Source organism: Suncus etruscus, chromosome 17 (assembly GCF_024139225.1).
Source record: "Suncus etruscus isolate mSunEtr1 chromosome 17, mSunEtr1.pri.cur, whole genome shotgun sequence".
In the NCBI taxonomy this organism is placed as follows: Eukaryota; Metazoa; Chordata; class Mammalia; order Eulipotyphla; family Soricidae; genus Suncus; species Suncus etruscus.
The window spans coordinates 18,030,649-18,038,797 of NC_064864.1; the positions used below are offsets into that span (position 1 = coordinate 18,030,649).

Consider the following 8,149-nt stretch of genomic DNA (forward strand, 5'->3'; position numbering starts at 1 on the left):
TAGAAAAATTCAATGGTTGGCAATTTATTTTTTCTTTTCTTTTTCTGCAATTTCTTTTTTCTTCTTCCCTCCATTAACCTTCCTCCCACAACCAATACCAAATTATTTCTTACCTTTTCTGTTCTGCTCTTCATGGTTCCCTACTTACATAAGTTTCCTGTTTCATCCTTTCTCCCTCTCATTGTTTTACATATCACAGTGAAAGAAATCTTTTCACACCATATATCTACTGCTAATAAAGTCACAGCCTCTGTTCACATGTACATTACCTGATCAAGTCCAGATTCATCACACTTGGAAGGTTAACCATATTCACTTAAAATATTCATTCTTCTAAGCTCCAATTCCTTTCCCTATTAATGAAAATCCTACTGATTCTTTGAGATGTCTCACATAATAATAGCTAACATCTATTGAACTGATAGTATGTGCCAGCGTTATTCTCATACTTGCTGAAATCTTTCCATTCACTCCTATCCTGTCCTATTCTATCCTAACCTGTGATATTCATCCTGTTATTATAACTGCTATTTGCAGAATTAAAAAAAAAAAAAGGACTAAGTATGTTGTCCAAGACGCATAGCAGCAGGTAGCAGAGCAAGAATTGACAGTAATGGTAGAATTCCTATGTGTTCCCACCAAATTGTTTTTTTATTTCTTAAATCTCATCTTTTGCCTGAGCTCTTTATGCCTTTTCTCATATTCTCTGCTTGCATCCCACCTATTATTGCTGATTTTAGTCTCTCCTTCCTTTGTAACTCTATAGTGTGTTCGTTCTTTGGAACATGTCCTTCAGACATGTTGGGTTAGTTCCTACAAATCTTCTGAATCTTCCAATCTTTTGTGTACTCTTTCCCCCTTTGTGTACAGTTTTTACCTTCCTTTTCTTTCATTACTGGGTCATACACTGAAATATAGTTTTCTATTTTCTGTACCCCTTATTATATTTATTAAGTGGTGTGGTAGATAGAAAACCTGATGAGATGAGAACATGTAAAGTCAGGAGGGCAAAAGGGTAGGAGATACACACACTTGAACTTAAATCCTAGCTTAATGTATCAACGGTGTGACCTGGTAATTTTTTTGTACTGGGGTGAATTCTATTCCCTCACCCTCTTAGTTTATATGTTTAAGCTTAATGCCCAGTAACTGAGAAGATGACTTTATTTTGTGTGTGTGTGTGTGTGTGTGTGTGTGTTTACAGGTCTTTTAAAGGAGCAATTAAGATAAAATGAGGTCATAAGGAGTGTCCTAATCGAACATGATTTATAATAAAAAGAGATTAGGACATAAAAACACACAGAGCAAAGACCATGTGCAGACAATAGAGGAAGATGAACATTAGTTTTCTAAGGGGAGGAGATCTCAGAGAAGAACAATGCTGTTAACACCAAGTATACCTTCTTAGCCTTAGTCACTTCATCTGTAAAATGGGATTGTTGGATAATTTAATGGGATAAAATGTGTAATTTAGGACTGGAGAGGTAACAAAAAGGGCTGAGCATATGCTTTCATCACATTTGATTCCTGGTAAGAATTGCAAGATCCCCAAAGAACTGCCAGGGGTACCAACTTTCCTTTCTTTTTCTTTCTTTCTTTCTTTCTTTCTTCTTTCTTTCTTCTTTCTTTCTTTCTTTCTTTCATTCTTTCTTCTTTCTTTCTTTCTTTCTTTCTTTCTTTCTCTTCTTTCTTTCTTTCTTTCTTTCTTTCTTTCTTTCTTTCTTCCTTCTCTCTTCTCTCTCTCTTTCTTCTCTTTCCTTCCTTCCTTTCTTTCTTCTCTCTTTCTCTCTCTCTTTCTTTCTTTCTTTCTTTCTCTTTCTTTCTTTCTTCTCTTTCTTTCTTTCTTTCTTTCTTTCTTTCTTTCTTTTCTTTCTTTTTTCTTTCTTTCTTTCTTTTTCTTTCTTTCTTTCTTTCTCACTCTTTCTTTCTTTCTTCTCTCTCTTTCTTTCTTTTCTTCTTTCTTCTTTCTTTTCTTTCTCTTCTCTTTCTTTCTTTCTTTCTTCTTTCTTTCTTTCTTCTTTCTTTCTTTCTTTCTTTCTTTCTTTTTCTTTCTTTCTTTCTTCTTTCTCTTTCTTTCTTTCTTCTCTCTCTTTTTCTTCTTTCTTTTTTTTTTTTTCTTTTTTTTCTTTCTTTCTTTCTCTTCTTTCTTCTCTCTCTCTTTCTTTCTTTCTTTCTCTTTCTTTTTTCTTTCTTCTTTCTTTCTTTCTTTCTTTCTTTCTCTCTTTCTCTCTTTTCTTTCTCTCTTTCTCTCTTTCTTTCTCTTCTCTCTCTTTCTTTCTTTCTTTCTTTCTTTCTTTCTTTCTTTCTTTCTTTTTTTTCTTTCTTCTTTCTTTCTTTCTTTCTTTCTTTCTTTCTTTCTTCTTTCTTTCTTTCTTTCACTCTCTCCCTCTTTCTTTCTTTCTTTCTTTCTTTCCTTTCTTTCATTCTTCTTTCTTTCTTTCTTTCTTTCTTTCTTCTTTCTTTCTTTCTTTCTTTCTCTCTTTCTTCCTTCTTTTTTCCTTTCTTCTTCCTTCCTTCTTTCTTCTTCCTTCCTTCCTTTCTTCCATTCTTTCTTTCTTTCTTTCCTTCCTTCCTTCCTTTCTCTCTTTCTTTCTCTCTTCTCTCTTTCTTTCTTTCTTTCTTTTTCTTTTCTTTCTTTCTTTCTTTCTTTCTTTCTTTCTTTCTTCTCTTTCTTTCTTTTTCTTTCTTTCTTTCTTTCTCTTTTTTCTTTCTTTCTCTCTCCTCTCTTCTTTCTTTCTTTCTCTTTCTTTTTCTTTCTTTCTTTCTTTTTCTTTCTTTCTTTTTCTTTCTTTCTTCTTTCTCTTCTTTCTTTCTTTCATTCTTTTTCTCTTTCTCTTTCTTTCTTCTCTCTCTTTCCCTTTCTTTCTTTCTTTCTTCTTTCTTTCCTTTCTTTCTTTCTCTTTCTTTCTTTCTTTCTTTCTTTCTTTCTTCCTCTCTCTCTCTCTTTCTTTCTTTCTATCTTTCTTTCTTTCTTTCTCTTTCTCTTTCTTTCTTTCTCTCTCTCCTCTTCTTTCTTTCTTTCTTTCTTTCTTTCTTTCTTTCTTTCTTTCTTTCTTCTTTCTTTCTTTCTTTCTTTCTTTCTTTCTTTCTTTCTTATCTTTTTTATAAAAAAATTTTTTAGGAGTGACTTTCTAACTACTGATTTGGGAGTAACCTCTGAGCATTACCTGTTATGTCCCCTCCCCCAAATGAGGAATTTAGTGGAATAAAATTTAGTGGAGTAATCTCTACCATGTCAAGTATCAAAATCAGTCATGACAGTGTTTTCCCTTCTTCTGATTCTAGGATGACACTTCTGGGAACTGGGAGTGGTCAGCTTGACAGGATTAAGGTTGAACCACTGGCCACTCATAAATAAGCAGGTTAAAATGATTGCGGTAAGTGCTGGTAGCTACAAAGAGATAGATTCCATGACTGAGCACTGAACAGGCAGGGATACACTGGGAGCCAGGAAGACTCAGTCCATCTCTGTCTGGAAGTAACAGAGAGCAAACAGAATGGAACCAACACACTTAAACAGGATGTATGTGGAGTTGCCACTAAGCAGCTGAAGGATGGATATAGAAACTTGAAAGAATTCCATCTGCTTTTGTTGTTCCATTGCTTCACCACTGGGAAATGTACCCTGTTCATCATGGTTGACGCTTAAAAAACAGTAATTTGGGTCCACTTATATATGCATTTTCTTATTAGACATGTTTTATGATTAATACTTTGATACTGGTATGTACTATTGAATGTTAGTTGATACTGGTACGTAGCATTGAACCTTGAATGTGGTTTCATTAACAGAAATTTTGTTTTTGATTTTGAGGCCACCCCCAGCAGTGGTCAGAGTTTTTTCCTGTTCTGTACTCAGGGATCTCTTCTGGTAGGCTTAAAGGGACTGTGTGGGTGCTGGGTATTGGACCTGTGTAAGAGAAATACCCTACCCACTGCAATATCTCTGCACCTTCTCTTGAACAAAAATTGCAGTGCTTACACCAGCATATTAAAATGTGGGCAAATATGGAAGAGTACTATATATGTGCTTTCTCTTCTTTATCACGTTCCTAATGTTTCTTTTCTTTAATTTTATCATAATGTATTATAAGACTGAGGAGATACTAAAATGGTATGTGTGAAGCTCTTGAAGTTGGGTCTCCAGCATTACATGTCCCCATTACCAGCTATGCTAGTAGCTGCACTAGTAGTACTTGGGACTAGGGTATGACTATTAAAAATGAACCAAGTATTATAATGCATAAAACAGGCACGGCATGTGTTAATAAACTCTTTGAGTTATCAGTGGGGGCATCTAAGCCACATCAGGTCATAGGTGGTTTTTGTCTGAGGGTATCAAAAGTTGTCAGTGCATTTTTGATTATGCAGGGCTCAGCAGTCTTAATTCTGCTTTACCAGGGTTCACCTATATGCTTCATAGCTTAGGATGTCTGCAGATGCAATAGACCTTTACCTCATTTCAGTTTGAAATAGTAGAAGTGAAAAGGTCACAGTTCCTGTAATGATTCATCCCAGACCCAGTACTAAAATCCTAGAGTCTGATGAACTCAGCTGTGGTTAGCTGCCAACTTTAACCATCTTGGCATGAGTCACATATGCCTCCACCGAAGCCTCAACCACCAAAGGTTAAAGGAAAGAGCTGTGGCCACATCATGCCCAAAGATGTGTCCACCACATCTATGTAGACAGAAAGATTACTTTGCACCTAAAGTCAAAGCCTCTGTCTCCTTTTTCCTATTGCTCCCTTCATCTCCTTTTAGCTTTCTCTTATTCCCACTTCTATTTGTGTCATTTGTTTATTTAGTTCACATCTGGTCAGGGGCTCTTCCTTGCTCTTTGTTCAGAATTGACCTCTGGTGGAACGCATATGTAGTGTCAGGGATTTGAAATGGATTGGTTGACAGAAAGGCAAATGCCTTAATCCCTGTACTTATTTCCTTAGCTCTATGATTTATTGCCTTTTGTTGTTTAATTTTTTGTTATTTATTTTTTTAAAATATGGAACGCTTCACAAATTTGCGCTAATCTTCTCTGTATCGTTCCAATTTTAGTCTATGTGCTGCTGAAGCGAGCACTGTATATTTATTTATTATTGTTTTTGTTTTGGGGTCATACACTGGAGTGCTCAGGGAATATTTGTCATTCTCTGATTGAACTGAGGTCTGCTGCTTGTAGGACAAGCACCTTAACTCCTTGCTATCTCTCTAGTCTATGCCCATTTATTTTTTGTGGGGGGAGCCATAGCTGGTGGCTCTCAGGGGTTACTCCTGGCTCTGTGCTCAGAAATCGTTCCTGGCAGGCTCAGAAAACCACATGGGATGCTGGGAATCAAACCCAGGTCCTTTCCAGGTCGGCTGCATGCAAGGCAAACGCCCTACCACTGTGCTATCATTCTGGCCTCCTCGTCCTACTTCGTAATGTAGACCTCTATTTCTCAGGACACTTTGTGGTGACCTAGTTCAAGGCCATTTGATGATCTGATGGTTGACTTTAGAGGTCAGCTTGCCAGCCTGAACAGAGCAAAATCCTCAGGGAGGGTGAAAGCATTGAGTTTCTATTGCTTGATTTCTTTCTGGTGGATTTGGTTAACCAATCTTTTGCAATCTGTGTTCCCAGATTTTCAAGTCCCAAGCTTGAGGAGACTCAATTCCAAATGTCAGGCACCAGGTGTGATATATCCAACAAATACAAGAATATGATTAATGTAAAAGAATCGCTGTGCATCAGGCACTGGGAAGAGAGTTTTCCATACTACAATCTCATGCACTTTCACTATAATCCTCCAAGCCACCATTTTTTTTTTTTTTTTTTTACAAGTGTGGATGTGGGAACTCAAAGAGATTCAGCAAGTTGTCTGCAGTGTCATGGATGAAATCAGCCGAGCCAGAATTCTAAACCAGGCCTGCCTCATTCCAGACCCTCTCTCTCGTTACCTCTCAGCCTTGCAAACTGCCTCCACAGTTGGCAGGCCTGGTTGGACTGCAGTCTGCAAGCAATTAGCAAAAGCAGCTCTCCAGCAAACCCAAGAAACAATCCAATCTGTAAAAGGGGAGGGGAAAAGGATCTTAAAAGAGAAAGCTTTTTTCTTCTCCAGCTGGTTGAGGGGGAGCACTTTGCCACAGGCTGCTGAGGGCAAGGAAGGGGCGGAATGTTCACTGAATGTTCATTCCCCCAATTGTTTTTCTATGACATTGAGCTCACACTCTAGGGAAAATGCAGGGCCTGAATTGAAATGTCGTCCAGAGAGCCATTCAGCCTGGGCTTTCAAAGACGCTTTTGTTGGGGGGGAAAAAATCTCTTTACTGTCTTGACTTTTTATGGACTGAGGGTTGCCTGCACAAAGACAGGATAACCACTGCAATTTGAATTTCAGATAAACAAAAAACATTGTTTTAGCATAAGTGGAACCCCGTGCAATATTTGGGTCCTACTGACACTAAAATATTATTCACTGTTTAGCCGAAATTCAAATGGGATTGGCCATACTGTATTTTGATTTTGCTAAATCTAGCGATTCTGCCTGGGCTTCAAGGCAGAAGGCCTGTTTCCACCACCACACCAGAATCTTCCAGGCTGTCCTGCTGGTAGAGGGGTATGTTGGGGGGAGCATAATGAAATAAATGAACGCATTCTGCAAGCCATGTGCTCTCTTTCTTTTAGCTCGTTCCCGTAAGCCCATGTCTGAGAATGAAGTGGGCTCTCTAAATAATAATAACAATGATAACAATAATCCTTGCAGGATCTGGGAAATGTCTCTAGGCTTCTGGGTGTGTGAGAGGGGGAAGGGGAAAGAAGAAACTTTTCACTAAAATTCCTGGAAACTGCTCAGTGCCATTTGCGATTAGTCAAGAGCCAGCAAGTTGTTGCCGCAATATCTTGTGGGAGCACTCCAGAATAATCCCATTGGATCATGTGAAAATGGAGTCTACTGGAAGATTTGAGTGCAAGAAAGGGAATGTGAAGACGGGGGAGGAAGAAAGGGCAGGAGAAGGAGAAGGCTTCAGTGCAAATTCGTGATCCCAGCTTTGCTCCATTCTACATCTGAAAGGACATTCTTGGCATCGAGAAGCTCTCTCTTGGATCTTTTTCTTTGCTTGGTTGCTGGCACAGTGAACGTGACCATTTGCTGCCATGATGGACTATTCCAGAAACTGCCCTGTCTAATCAGCAACAGGCCAGCTGTCACAGGAGTCTCTTCAAAAGGGAAGACACCCTGGGAGGGAGAATATTTGCCAAGCAACTGAGTGTCCCCATGTTTCCAGGTGTTTAGTATATGTTTGTGGGTGTGTGCAACAGCGAATACAAGGACCCATTGTGCTCTGCAGTTGAAGCTGGCTGAGGGCCCTAGGAGTCAGGGTGGGTCACAATTCACTGCAGCTCAACAGATTTTTTTTTTCTCGAGCTTCTATGTCTGATGCCCTGTGCTCAGTCTGTAGAAAATGTAAAGATAATATTGCATCTACTTTCAAGAGATGAAAAATGAAAAAGGGGAAAAGGCAACAGCACAATATGAGCAAGGTCTAAATTTCAGATGTGAAGACTTCAAGAGCAAAAAATAGAGAGCTCAGGAAAGATATAAGGAAGGAGTGGCATTCAAGACAAGCTTTACAGGACAGGTAAGATTTCTAGGTTGGCATAGAAGGAAGAGCATAATTGATCATTGGCACAGATTAATTGATTAATTTAATATTCATCTAAAGTGAAATCCACAGATGGTAAACATGCCAATCCCCAGAAGCAGTCATGTATTTATTGACAATTTTATTATGCTTATACTCTTGAGTAGCTTCAGTGTTATCAATGACTGTCACAGATAAGTTAACCAAAAAGTCCACTCCAACTGCCAGATCTTGTGTGATGTGGTTCCTCTAGAATACATTACTCAATATAAAAAAATGACAGATTTCTGGATATTATCTTTATTGTAGTTGCAAGATAAACAATATGAATGAGTCAATGGCTACACACTTATGTCATCTACCCATCTACCCAAACTCAGGCATATTTTCATTGTACTTACATCGTGTTTCATTGTTTTACAAAGTATTCTATTTTTCTCTCTTTTTTGTTTATATAGGTGTTTTGTATCAATTTTTTTGTATCAACAAATGATATATATATGAGTACATGACTCATGTTCAGATTC

At 38.0% G+C, this 8,149-nt stretch overlaps 1 pseudogene; it reads right to left on the reverse strand.

The window, feature by feature from the left end:
* Nucleotides 1-4,995: 4,995 nt before the first annotated feature.
* LOC125995510 (uncharacterized) lies at nt 4,996-5,078 on the reverse strand (annotated as a pseudogene).
* Nucleotides 5,079-8,149: the final 3,071 nt, after the last annotated feature.